Source organism: Mercenaria mercenaria, chromosome 11, assembly GCF_021730395.1.
Source record: "Mercenaria mercenaria strain notata chromosome 11, MADL_Memer_1, whole genome shotgun sequence".
Lineage (NCBI taxonomy): Eukaryota > Metazoa > Mollusca > Bivalvia > Venerida > Veneridae > Mercenaria > Mercenaria mercenaria.
In genome coordinates, this window is record NC_069371.1 from 38835478 (window position 1) to 38850815 (window position 15338).

Sequence of the window (15338 nt, forward strand, 5' to 3'; positions counted from 1 at the left end):
ACATCAATAATAAGTCTTGAAAGAAGTAAAAACTTACTAGTAAAAAAGGAAAATAAAGAAAAAAAAATTTGGTCCCAGTAGGGCTTGAACCTATACCCCACTAAGAATTGCAGTAAAAGTAGGTTTATTGTAGGAATTAAATACTCTTCAAAAAGGAGGTTCTCTATTAGTGACCTAATACCTTAACACAAAAAGCGTAGTGTAGTATTTCCCTTTTTTTTAAACAAAATATTTGTTCACCGTTTAAGTCACATAATCAGATTTATAAAGCTTTGTGTGTCATAAAAATAGAACATGTGGGTCAGAGCGACTTTCGTCATCAAAAGATTGTCATCATGGAATATTTGAGAATGAATAAAATGGTATTCTCTTTAATTTTAGTCCCGACAAAATGATTACGGAAGAAATCGCGGCAAATGACAATAGAAAAATCTATTAATTAGTGTCCTCCTTTGAGGGCGGATACAAGCGTTTTTTCTCTTTTTTCCGATCTGATTTTAGCGTCTAACGCCGCCACAGATGAAAGATATCATCGACATTGCTATGCTAAATCTATCTCCCGCTTTCTCATGTGAGACCTCTTGGCAGCATTCATGGAAGCTTCTGAGAAAATTTGTTAACAATCCAATTAAGGTTACACCTCCTATTTTAAAGATTTTTGAGTCCCTGAGTCTACTTTATGTCAAGAGCTATAAAATGACCCTTTTACCTTTAGTGATGCACGGGAAATATTAGCATTCACCTATTCGAAAAGACATGAACCTTTGTTATTGCTGGAAATACTAGCCAAGAGAAAAGTCACTTTATGGTTAAAATATAAGGCTCTGATATTCTAATTATCGTACACTGTAGGTAAATATCGAAATACATATCTAAATTATTGGGGGTTTACTGGAATATTTATATACAGTCAAATCCGTCCGTAAAGGACTCTCTTGGGAAATGAAAATATTGGTCTCTGTTGACAGGTGGTCTCTTAAAATGTTTTATGACTTTTATTCGGAGGTTTCTACAGCACAGTTTTGACTGTTCATGTTTTTGAAAAAGATATGCTCCACTGATATCTGATGTCTCAGCCATGTTTTAGGTGTGGGAGTTAGTTAAGAGGAGTTCGTCACTGACTTCGTAGGACACAACTGAATTAACAAATAGCATAACAAATAACCAAACAAGAATATGTGGGGTAAGACCGTGACGTTATTATACATTTTAAAATGAAAATAATGGCGTTTGTCAATATACGTATAACATGGTATATTGTGAAAATAATGAGAAAATATGAAAAACATTGCCCCAGTGAAGATGCTTGGAAGCAACATAGAAACGCGAAAGTGGAGAAAACTGATAATATACGCAGAATACACTAGGCCCATTAGAAAATTGAAGGTTCCAGATATTCTGAATATAGAGTAAACGAGGGAATATGGACTGTTATATTAGACTGTTGAGCATCTTTTTTCTTCTTTTCTTGTTTGGTTTTTGTCGCACCGACACAGTTATAGGTCAATTATAGGAGGAAGACCCCAGGTGCCCCTCCGTGCATTATTCATCACGAGTGGGCACCCGGGTAGGACCACCGACCTTCCGTAAGCCAGCTGGATGGCTTCGTCACAAGAAGAATCCAACGCCCCAAGTAAGGCTCGAACCCACATCGGTGAGTGATTTGAAGTCAGCGACCTTAACAACTCGGCCACGGAGGCCCCTGCTGAGCATCTTTGTACAGAGCGAAAGTTAAACAATTGAAACAGTTAGTGTTTTTGAAATGTATAGAAGAAGTACTGAAAAGTCGCTTTTGTGCAGAAAAAATAACACCCATAGAGAGATAAATAATACTTGACCTTCATATAATCACAATGCATTCTCGCTACAAAGTCTTTGTCTGCAGGACAACAACTGATTTTCTGAACTGTATGTGGGTGTAGAGTTGTTATATAGAAATATAGTACACTTAATATCAGATGTTATTAACAATTGTGACAATCCTTTCGAAAGAGAATATTGCTGTCTAGCAGATCTGTTTTTGTAATGAAATTAAAGGCTAGCGCCTGGTAGTCTCTCCGACTTGACGCTTTGTCATAGTTTGCTTGTTTCCAACCAGAGATCCCGAAGATTTTGTATTGATTTATTCATTCCTGATCAGATTCTGGCTTATCGCCTCTGCGTTGTTGTTGGACGCGCAAACCCGTACGATTCTGAAAGGTTATCTCGCAACTGCATTTTACGTTTATACAGTAAATGTCTCTCGTGTCCATGTACTAGTATTTCCTTAGGGCCACCCATATTATCAGTACCACCAGTATCACTATCATATACCTGTACCTATACTGAGGAATGTTATAACATACAAATAATTACCTTGGCGATTTGTCCGTGTGCTGATATTAGATATACAAGTAAACCTGTCGCTGACAATGGAAATGATTCATCTAAAAGCAAACACTCATTCGTATAAGGCTTAACAAAAAAGTTTATTTTCGATAACATGCTAAAAAAATTAGGGTTGGTAGGTCGGTAATTTTTTTGAATATTTTTTTTATTAAGTGGTACTTTCCGGATATTTTTTGTGTCAAAAAATGAATACAAACAAGGGGGTTATACCTCTAGAGCATCAGTAAGTTGATTTCTAACATCAATGACCAGGTTTTAAGCATAAAAAGTGCAGTTTTGCAATTTTTTGTTAAAAAGTCTCCAAGGCCATAAAACATTTTGGGTGGGACAAAAATTTAGGATAGGTCAGGATACCGGAAACAAACAATTGTTTAGGCCTAAACCCTTTAGCAGAGCATAAATTGAAAAAAGCAGAGTGTGCTTTTACAACAGCGTTTTCATTCTGTTTTCATCATGTATATATGTTCATTTAAATTTACTCCAACACCTTCTGACTAGGTATAGTCAAAGGTTAGTTAACATGATTATTGATCTTACCAGATTACCAATTGCAGAAGGCGGTATATTGTTTCTTTACGTCATTCATTTAATAAAAACCATGGAAACGCGCTTACCTAGTTAATCTTGCGATTTATTTGATTAATCATTGATATTGAACAACTATCTTTAATCAAATTAAAAGTACTGCGAGATGGTATCTTGTTGCTCTGCAAATATTCTATTCAAACGTGTTTGAAAGTGTTTACTGACTGCAATTTGAGCGTGTTTGTGTAAAACACTGAAATAAAGAGGCCTTTAAGCACGAACATATTTGAGAGCCTGCGAAAGAAAAAACAATGTTAAATAATAATATTATTTGGACTGAGCGCAAAACTTAACATATATAGATATTAAAAAAGAACACGATATTATACAATTGCTTCGCGCTCAGCCCTCGAACTGATATTTCAAAACAAGGTAAAGCATGAAATATACAGTAAAGGAACTCAAAGAATTGAAACTCGAACTATTAAAATGAAACTCAAGTAAGGAGGTTTATAGGAACGACGGTGTAGTAACATAGGTGTCGGTCGCTCAGTGCGGAGGTTGTATGTTGGCGCCGCATGTTGGTACCGATCGCAACGTCTTATATGACACTGGTACTGGATTTCGACAGTGCTTCAGACAACTTGATAGCTCTAATCAAAGTCAAGCCATCAAGCTATCGAGCAAGTTTGAATTGATATAAACCTAAATAAGTAACTATAGATGCATTAATTTGATTTTCAACGGAGATATGCGAAGAGTATATTCCTCAGCTGCAATCGTGTAATACGCTCTTGTCCTGTCTACTTAGCATGGGCACTTGATAATTGGGCTAAAAGTAACATGTTACATAAAAGCCTCCTTTACAGGTATTAGTTTTCAATAAATGAAGCTACTTAAGTCAATATATAATCAGTGCCGTGGACATTTACTAGAGAAGTCAGATTAATGCTCGTAAAACAGAGAGAACACGGGCGACTTATAAAAGCAGAGCATGTAACAGTGATACAATTTATTCCACAATTTCACATTTTACCAACGGTATTTCATTCAAAAGGAAGAATTTTGTACAACAATACCTCAGTAAATGTAAAATACCAGCAACGATTGCGGTTGAAATAAATGTCATGCCCATATAGTGATATTTTTTCCTTGAGTATCCGTTTTTCGAAAATGGACCTATGGATTAAACAGCCATGTTATACAGTTATGAAAAAAAGAAATAATATATATTCATGAAAGACAAGGTAGGTCCCTTTATAGAAGAAATTTATACTTAATTTAAAAAGTTTGTGATGTATTTTATATTATTTTATAATTTTCCTTTTAAACAGTTGATCCGTTAAATGCATAAATCGGTCTCTTTGTAATTTTACAAATATGTTAAAACAAAAGGAACTAAAATCTAATAGGCTTATAGACTCAAACTGATACAGACAATCTCATTTTGAAAATTACTGGACGGTTTAAAATTTTGAAACGTAGTTGCCTAATATCTGCGACATTGCATAGATATGCTGTTAGTATTATGAAATATATTGTCATACCCGTGAATTTTCTGTTGGAAGTATCGAATTGCGTTTGAAAGCATTTGAACTTGATTTAATGATAATGTAGCCGCAACTACAAAGTAATTTTACGAGGCACAAGAGCATACGAGGGAATAAGGTTTGTTATGGTGTGTTTAGGTTTAGTCAGATAAACACCAGACAATACTAGCGTTTATATAGGAAAATGCATATTACTGGAAATATAATATTGCTTTAAAGAATCGACGTAATGCCATGTTACACAGATACCAGAGATGCAAAGAGAAATTTAACGCAAATTCCTGGAGTTCAAATGTAAGTTAGTGTCGCACGGCTGTTGATGTTTTGTAAAACTGTTGATGTTTTGTAAAATTGATTTAGTGGCTGTGAAGCACAGTTTGTCATCACCTATATTCGACTTCGAATTATCTAGAGTTTAAAGTAAACTTTTCACCAGTGTATAAATGCATTACATCTTGAACTTGGTTTTCATTTAGAACAACAAATTGTAATGCAAAGTATGGTAGGATTTATCAAGATAAAACCCCTAATGCGGAACATTTATTTTCCCTACAGGAAACAAATCGCATTTAAACTATTCAGTGCGTGCAGATGGTTTTGAAAGTTGATAATAGTCAGTATATTAAGTTTAAACGATCGCAACTTCACAGGTTGTATGTTCCTAGATAAATATCAATCTCCTAAGCCGTGTTCTCCTCTTACAGTTAAGAGACCACTGCATTCACAGTGATCGTTATCGAATTTTGATAATTCGTTTCTTTAATATTTAATACGAGATTGTAATTATTGCAATAATGGGAACTTAATTTTAGTTATTTAAGGCTAATTTGGTTTGATGGTTCGATGTATATCAGATAAAATAAAAAATAAGTAAAACAAGTTTTGGATTGCAACGGTCATGTATTTCCCATGATCCCATGATATGCCCCTATTTGTAACTGGACAATGATTAAGGGGAAGTAATTAATACTGGATTCTATTTTTTAGGGAAATATTGTTACGTTTTGTATAAAATCAAGTAAATATTACTTCATTCTTTATCAATACAGGTTTTCCAGCTATGTGTATCCCAACCCGATTTATGTCTACACCATGTACTGTTAAAATACCTTCACATCTAAAGGTAAATGTAGGTAAAAGTGAATTTTATTTACCGTCGCTTTGTGAAACAATAAACATAAGCTCTGTAGAGCTTTTAAGCAACCCTATTTAAGATTAAAACCCTACCCCATCTATCTATTGGTACGCATTTACAGCTGCGTCGACTGAAGCAAATGCAATAAAGTGCCTGACTTACACAAGGACAAAACGCAACGGGAGAAGCCAGGAATCGAACCCTGGACCTTCACCTCCATAGGAAAGCGTCTTGGTTCTCTCGACCAATGCGCCTACTACATCTGAAGGATATTTGACTTGAATTTGAACTATAATTCTAATGAGCTTTCCGTGAAAATGGAAATCACATGATAACACTACATAGCTTTAGGGCAGAGACTTAAACTCGTTTTAATGTAATAAAGTAGTTTTGTATTTCAAAAACATGTCTTAAAAAGTAATATTTGGATTTAAATTTAACGTTACCGTCATATTTTCTCGTTCTTTGAAATCATGGGCTCCATTCTGCTATCTGTAGATTAATAGAATTTCAATATATGTATATTGTAATAATACTGAGAAAATATGAAAGACATTGCTCGAGCGAAGATGCTTGGAAGCAACAGAGCAATGCAAAAGTGCAAAAAGCTATGATAAAAAGTGCAGATTACACTAGACTTATTAGAAAATTGAAGTTCTAGTTATTCTCACTATAGAGAAAACGACGCGAAGATGCACTCAGAGATCCCTTATATATAAGATGATAACTATGACTGGTAATTTCTAGTAAATTGCATTTTAGAGCATTTCTGTTAAGATGAGGATCCGAGCAAACCAAGATGAAAAGTATAATATAATATAATTATTATATTTTACTGTTAAAAGATAAAGATCTCCGATATTCATCTTTTGAAATCGGAAATAAATTGATGCACAAAATGACACTAAATAGATTGAAATAAAAAAAATTAGCAAAGTTTAAAACGGTGCTTAATTGACTGATATTTAATATGTTTGGAATTGTTGTAATAACTCCTTTGAGTTTGTAGTTTCGTAGAACGTAGTCTTCACTTTTTATAAGTCCGTATCAATTGTATCATTAGAAAATGCTCAGTCATCATTACATTATCACTTTACATCTTTTTTTTCCTCTCGCTCTGGCTGGTTATTTTGATAAACAAACATTTAGAATCAACGTTGTATAGAAATGGCTACCTGGTTCATGCATGTTAACCCATAAAAGTCAATACCTAATCAGGGCTCTGTGTAATTACCGAAGATTCATTACTGCTTCTTAGGAAATTGGATTTTTATCAATACAGATTAAATTCAATTTCTTCTGAAAGCAGAAGGGCTTCTTCACAGCATCTTTTTGATATACTGAAAATGACTTGTATGTCTGTTGAGCTGAATTTTTGTTTTGATATATAGAATTAGTACTGCAGAATCGCTTGTTTACAGAAAAAATAAGCGTCTAGAGAAATAAAGAATATTTGACCTTGACCACAGTGCATTCTAGCTACAAAGACTTTTTCTGTTATTAGGGTGTAGAGTTGTTTTTATCAAAATGTTATATGCTGAATATCAGACGATATTAATTTGTCTAACATAGATGAGATTTATTATGACAATCATTTTGAAAGAGAATATTGCTACATCAGTTTTTGTAATGAAATTAAAGGCTGCCGCCTGTTCGTCTCCCCGGTTGTCATTATTTTTTCTAATGTGTAGTGCCAGGCATTTTGCGTTATTGATTTCAGATTTATACCCAATAAAAAAATCTAGGTCAAACAAATTTTCACTAAATCCTCCTATCTGAAGTCTTTGGCAAGTTGATAGTTGGTTTCCAGTCTTTTCCTGCCTTGTTGCATTGGACATTTTTATCTGCTGACACAGGGTCAGATCAACTTAATTGTGAGCAAGTGGCATAGAGCACCGATTGGCACTATGCCATTATTTGCCTGCTTCGAAAAAGAGATCCCGAAGATTTTGCACTCATTCATTCCTGATCATGATTCTTTCGCTTTTTGCCATGCTTAACGCATAAGCTGTGATGAACTCGAAAACCCGCACGATTCTGAAAGCTTATTTCACATTTGCATCTCACACATTTCTACAGCAAGCAAAGGTTTGACTGTTCATGTTTTTGAAAAAGAGCTACATATGCTCCACTGATATCTGATGTCTCAGCCATGTTTTAGGTGTGGGAGTTAGTTAAGAGCAGTTCGTCACTGACTTCTTAGGACACAATTAAATTAACAAATAGCATTACAAATAACCAAACAATGTTATGTGGGGTTAGACCGTGACGTTTTTATACATTTTAAAATGAAAATTATGGCGTGTGTCAATATACGTATAACATGGTATATTGTGAAAATAATGAGAAAATATGAAAAACATTGCCCCAGTGAAGATGCGATGAACTAAATGTATTAAAAAAGACTCACACTATCATAGAGAAACTTAAAGTAAGAAGCTTTAAGTGAATGACGGTGTAGTGATTTAGGTGGGTTAGCACCACATTTGGCACAGACCACACCGTCTTATATGACACTAGTACTGGTTTTCATCAGTGATTCAATTAAGCTGACTGCTCTGATCACATTCAAGCTATCGAGCAAATATGAATTTATATAAACTAAGTAAGAAACTGTTGATGCATTAATTTGTTTTTCTATGGAGATATTCAAAGAGTTTTTTTCTTCCACAGCAAATCGTGTAAAACGCTCTTATTGTCCTGACTACTTAATTAGCATGGGCACTTGATAGATTGATGGTTTGGTGAGAAGAAACATGTTATATAAAAGCGTCCTTAACAGGCATTAATATTCAACAAATGATGACTCCGTGTCTGTGAAGCCACTAAAGTCAATATCTAATCAGTGTCGTGGACATTTACTCGAGACGTCAGATTAACCCTTAGCCTGCTGGCGGCGATTGGTTTTGCCTTTGCGACCAGTGCAGACCAAGATCAGCCTGCACATCCGTGCAGGCTGATCATGGCCTGCACTGTTCGCTATTCAGTTAGAAAATTTTCAGTGAACACCCCTTCGAATAATAAATGGTATTGCCCAAACTGAATGATGGAAAAGTCCATTTTAGAAATTTAGCAAGCTAAGGGTTAATGCTCGTAAAACAGAGAGAACACAGGAGACTTATAAAACAGAGCAGGTAACAGTGATTCAGTTTATTCCACAAGCTCGAGAATATGGTTACTGTGTCACATATTACAAGCTTTTTTGTACAACCAGAGAAAACTTAGATTCTTCAATAAAATACTGGTAACGTCTGGTTTCTAAGTTTGCGTTTGAAAAACATGTCATGCTGACATAGGAATATGTTTTCACTGAGGGGCATATTGATTAAAACAACCATGTTATACAACTATGAGAAAGGAATATATATCAATGAAAGGCAAGGTAGGTCCCTTTACAGAAGAAATTTTTACTGTAGTTATATGATTGAGCTGTATAAATTTTTTATATGATTATTTTACTTTTGAACAGTTTACCTGTGCTTATGCTTAAATTGGTCTCATTGAAAGTTTCACAATTTGACTAGATTGTTGTTTACGTTAAAGAAAAAAACTAAAATAGATTTTAATACGTTTGAATTGGTAAGGACAAATCACTGTCACCAGACCAGAAAGAAAATGCCACTGTACATGTTATACCCTACCCCTAGGTATACTATAAGAACCATGGTCATGAACGGGAAAATATACTTACCCATTTCAATCGCGCATTTCTCACCTAAAACGCACAGTTCGGTAAAATGTACTATGGATATTGAACAAGTGATAATTTATCTTCCATTGTGTACCGGTCACATTCCTTCTTGGATGAACTTCACTAATGAAGTTCCGGTCTAGATTAAAAATTATTCTGATATGAAAAAGTATGTCAGTCGTCGTTTAAGTAATGGTGTACGTATACAAGGTGAATTAAATAAACAATATGTTCGTTTTTTCTGAAAGAATATCTTAGACTTCCTTTGGCAATTATATGCTAAGAAGAATCATAACCGCTTCCAAAGAATCATACCAACACCTACCGAATCATAACACCGAATAACTGCATCATTTCTCTCATAAACTATATTCTCAGAACTTTTTGCGAGGACAAATTGAAACGTTTGTGTATCATTAATCGATTTACGCCGACTAATTACCAAGAAAACTGAACATGTTCGAAAACACTAGCAGAACGCGATAATATTGGTACTGAGTCGCTGAAATGTCACCATGTGTGCAATTTCTAAAATTATCAGGAAGCAAATAGTTGGTCGCTACACGGAAAATCTTATATGGCTGTAGTCGTTGTTTAATCGTGCATCGAATAGCATCCGCTGATTTTTCATTTGCAGTTATATTAGAAAAATACGTAACATTTGCTTACCTGTGTCAATGTTTTCATACTAGACCAATCATAACCGCAAACTACAACAGAAGTATTTCCATACATAACCGACTGGTGTTACTTGATTTTGTTGAAATTTTGATTAAGAAATGATTTTTGTTTTTGTTTTTCGGTGTTCATGCGAAATGAACGACAGAATAGGATCGGCAAATCTACGAATCGCGCTAGCGATTCATGTTTAATTTGCCCGGTTCATTTCGCATGAACTCCAAAACAATTAATTAATTTCTTAAACTTACATTATACTTATACTATTTACTTCCCATTTGTAAACAAGGTTATATTATAAATTGCACACATTTTGATGCATTTACTAGTAACATTAAAATCATCTTCCCTGCTATTCTGTTCAAAAGACGGAGCAACTGCGAAGATATCTAAGGAACGTTCTCGCTGACTATACGCTGACGTCGTTATCATGGAGCAGCGTTGTCTAACTTTGGCAGTTTTCCTTTTGCTGTTCATGCAAAATGAACGTCATAATTTTCAATTGAAAAGGATAGGGTGAATGTAAATATTATTTCTAACGACGTAGTTGCACGGATGTGCTGTATAGTATTATGAAAGATACTGCCAAAAATATGGAGGGGTTTAGATTAGTGTATATTGCCATTGTACATATAAGTGATTTTGACACTTTTGAGTACAAAATATGTATAAGTGCGTGACTGTATTTAGAAAACCCAGCCAAATGGTTGAGATGTTTAAAGCTAAACGAGTATACACTAGTTGACGATTGAAGAGTTTTTTTCCCATTTGGCGCAGACCGAACATACTATTACTTTATTCTGATAAAAGCATTTGAACTTGATTTAATGACACTGCAGCCGACACTACAAAGGAATTTTACGAGGCACAAGTGCGAACGAGGAAACATGAATTATATTATTGTTTTTAGACTTAGTCATTATTTTAGGATCTGATGAACACTAGACAATACTAGTTATTATCTAGAAACGTGCATATTACTGCAAAAATGTAATACTGCTTTAAAGAATCGATAATAATTTTATGCCGCACAGAAACCAGAGACGCGAAGAGATATTTAATGCGAATTCCTGAACGCAAATGTACAATTAGTGTCGCGCGGCTGTTGATGTTTTTGTTTAGTAAAACTATTTTTACTTGAGATTCAGTGCGTGTGAAAGCACAGTTTGTCATTTCCTAGACATTTGTGTTAAAATTTCACTTGCAATAAATCTATCTGAACCCTAAATTACTTTTTGTTTGCCATACAGTATATTTTGTCAGCCTGATTAAAGATTCGTCTTCCTCACCATTTATTTTGTTAGTCTGAATACAACCTAAGTGATTCTGTTTTCTTAAGTTTTGTATCACATTTTAGTTTCGTACTTATATTCGATAGTATACATCTTGGGTCAAAGATCAGCGGCTGATTTAGCTTTTTTCTCCATTGCAGTTAGACATAAATAACATACTTACAGGTTTATATAAAATCACGCCACAAGACACATATTTTCTTCTTAAACTGCCATAAATAGAGCTTGTAGAAATGAAAAAGGATAATTAAAAGATCAGATAAACGTGAAAATGTCCATTTAACAAGGGAAACTACATAAGGAAAATTAAATATCTGGAAGATTTTAGGCCAAGAACACCAACCGAGGGTTTTAGTTTAATTTTTACTATAAACACTAGTCATTCTTTAGAATTATGATAAAACAGTTCGTACTTCAAAAACAATTGTTAATTACTGAAACGATTTATAAGTTACATTTTTGAACTTTACAATCAAGAGCTGAGAAAAATATAATATAAAGAGTACTAGCAATTTCGCTTTCTCCGTCCTTGTGGGTTAAGTCAAATTGAAGATCATTTCGAAATACGAAACATAGCCAGGCAAAATAGTAACAGAGTGGATCTGAGTGATAATGCCCTTGAAAGGACATGGAATGTGCAACATCTCTTATCCCATATACCTTTCATCGGCTTATGTGGAAGGAACTATTTTGTACAGATACATTCAAAATAGACTCCACAATTTCAATTTCAACATGCTTATTGCTGATATAAACACGCCTACATTTCAATGACGTCACATAAACGAGCAATGACGTCAATATTTTTGTTGCGACCAAGAAAGAGCGCTACTATATCTTATCATCTGTTTTAGATAAATGGCATATTAGAATCCAAATAATGTACAGCAAAATAGTGTTTTACTTAAATCAATACACTCTAAATCGGTTATACGCCGCTCAGGCTACGCCCTCGTGAAATTATTCCGCGGACGTATAATTTCTGTTTCGTGTATTAATAACGTCTTTTTTCGTAAGAGCTAAATATGATATACGTATTTTGAATGCAGGCTTTGAAAACAAACTACCTGAAAATAATACAAGCTCTTAGATAGCTCTTGTAGATGATTTATTTTAACGTTTTGATAGACATACTGTATTGTTTATACTAAAAAATCGACTAAATTGCTTTAGAAATGACACTACAGAAATGTTTCTGCCGAACTTCATGTGTTAATTTTTCATGTTTGCCTATTAGCACATGACTACTGTACAATTATGTATTGTTTGGATATTATAACGTACGCTTTAATTCTTCACGTATTTCACTGCGCAATTGCTTTTCGAAGAAAAGACTGTTGTTTATAACATTATAATTCCCGCTAACGAGTAAGTTGAGTTACGGTACAATTTTTACTGTCATTCTTACATTCAATCATCTTAGCTTTGAGGAAATAGAACAAAAGCATTTTAATAGAAACATAAATTGCTACGACAGACATGTTTTATCTCCAAGATGTTATACTGCTGACTTTATAGCCGGGATTATTGCTTGCAGAGACATCTTGAAATATATTTTCCCGTTTGAATAACGTAAGAGAACATTAGTTTTAAGTGATGTATTCTTTTAATACGTATATTATATTGTTTTTAGATAATCTTCAGTCGCATAACTATTACTTTACATAGACAAGACTAAAAGTACTGTCGCAAGTCAAGTCATGTAAAAGTTAATGTTTATTTACAACAAGACAAAACAAGTTTTAAGTGAACGTTTGATACCCCCTGACATATACAGGACAGTGTTAGAGAAGCACACTGGTATAACAGGAAACACATATACAAGATAATCAGTAAATAGGTAGGGTGTCGGCCCAGTACAATTTCTCCTTCTTTGCTGTATAGTAAAACAAGCACTTTTGGACATGGATTGTGAATTTCACAACAAAATTGCAGCATTGACAGCTCTGTATTTCTGAAGAGTAATACTATCCCAGTCAATATATCACAGAAAAACACCACCATCAGCGATGAACTTTTTTACTACACATCAAAGTATTTAGTCCATGTTTAAATTTCCCACTGACATCTGTCATGGTCACCAGTCTGGTGTAGTTTTTTAATCCTTCCGCACAGAAATGTAATCCTGAAAAACACACATAAAACAACTGTTAAAGACATCAGAAATGACAAAAAAATGTACACAGTATCAATAAATACATTTGGAATATAACATGTCAAAGTAGGGATAGCGTTAAATTGGGAACTTCAAAATTTCAAAGAACTACTTTCTACTATACCGGGGTGACACCGTAGATAAATAAATGGAAAAATAAATAAAATGAATAAGTATCATATAACAGTGCACTACTACTTAATAAAAGTTATGTGAGAAATTCAAATTCAAATACAATTGTAAATAAACTGAAACAGTTTTAATCACATATGAGTGTAAAATTGGCTTATCAAGTGTATTTCATGAAAATTATTAATGACCGGTAATGAAACAAAGCAGAATACAGGCAATGACAGTGCTGTAGATGACAACTGTCAGTTAGATCACTACACAGTTATACAATAAAAATATGTTGTACAGAAAACTGAATGTAAATTCAAAGTTTGAAATTCAGAATCAGAATATAAGATGAGTTTATGGAGATATATCACGCACAAGTAGACTCCAAGTATTCGACATGCTATTGAAGATTTTTGTTGAAAGGGCAATTAAACATCAGATTCCACTCAGTAGTTACAGAAACCATGACTGTCTTCTATAGCTCTTACATTCCTTTTTGTGTTTCATATTAACCTACGTGTACACTTAAATTTCAGCATGACGGTGACAGTTGATGGTTTGTCCCATGCGAATTTTAATATAAAGCATTGTTGACATTAAAAGATTTCATTTTCTTGAGAACAGTTTAACAGTTAATATCTAATTTCAAGATAACACTCTTAGAGGTTAAGAATTTTGTTCTTCCTATACACCTTCATCTAATTCAAAGATTTTGATCCAATTGCTGTTTGCTTCTTAACATTATTCCCAAGAGTTTCATCAGCTTTCGTTTCTTCCCACATTGACAGTAAACACATTTAAACTCTAGAAGTAAAACAAATTACTTTAAAAGCCTCTAAAGTTAATTGTAACTGCATCCTGGTGATTATGATTAACGACCGATAATTAAAAATAAAACAAACAGAAATTGTTCAGAAGCCATCTATTTGATACATATCATACGTTTTCTTGTATATGTTTCTATATCTGTGGGATGACATAGTTTTACAAAGACTTTCAACTTAAGTTCTCATACACTTACATTAAAAAGCTCAACAAGTTGTAAGGCAGATTTTCGCAAGTTATATCAAGTCTTCACAGAGAACAAATCCCATCTAAACTATTCAGTGTGTGCAGATGTTTTTGAAAGTTGATACAGTCAACTTATATATTAAGTAACAAACGATTATAAGTTTGGTATGAAATTCACAGGAAATGTTTCTATAAATGGCAGTCTCCTACGCACGTATGTCCCCTTACAGTAAAGAGCCTCTGCAACAACAAGCGTCGTTAGCAAATTTTGATAAATATTTCTTCAACTCTTGATATTAGATTGCAATTATTGACATTATGTGGCTACTTTTTAGATATTTTAGGCTTATTTGGTTGATTTATGAAAAAAACTAAACGAAAATAAGAAAACAATTCATTTTTAATTGCAGTAGTCATGGTCACGTGGTATTTTTAACTTGGTGTTGATGAAGGGGAGGTAATAGTTGCTGTATTCTATTCATTTATGACACTGGTATTACTTGTTGGATAAAATAGATTAAATAATTTCATCTTTTATCAGAACAAGTTTTCCAGCTATATGTACCCTAACCCGATTTAAATCTACAATATACACTGTCAAAATACCCTCACATTTGAGGGAATTTGGAATGGACTTAAACTACCACTGAATAATGAATAATCCCGTTAAACATGAAATCACTACATAGATTGTAAGTAGCGACTGAACTCGTTTAAATGTATAAAGTATTATTCAGTCCAAAATTATATCTTCAAATGTAAGGTCTGGATTTCAATAAAACGTTCTTTATAT

At 33.8% G+C, this 15338-nt stretch overlaps 1 protein-coding gene across 1 annotated transcript in view; it reads left to right on the top strand.

Moving 5' to 3' along the window:
- The first annotated feature begins 4018 nt into the window (after nt 1-4018).
- The window catches only part of LOC123532023 (platelet endothelial aggregation receptor 1-like), a 45479-nt gene continuing 34159 nt past the window's right edge, over nt 4019-15338 (top strand). The window contains exon 1 of the mRNA XM_045313360.2: nt 4019-4160. The gene's annotated coding sequence lies outside the window, so the exon portion shown is untranslated. The remainder of the gene's footprint in view (nt 4161-15338) is intronic.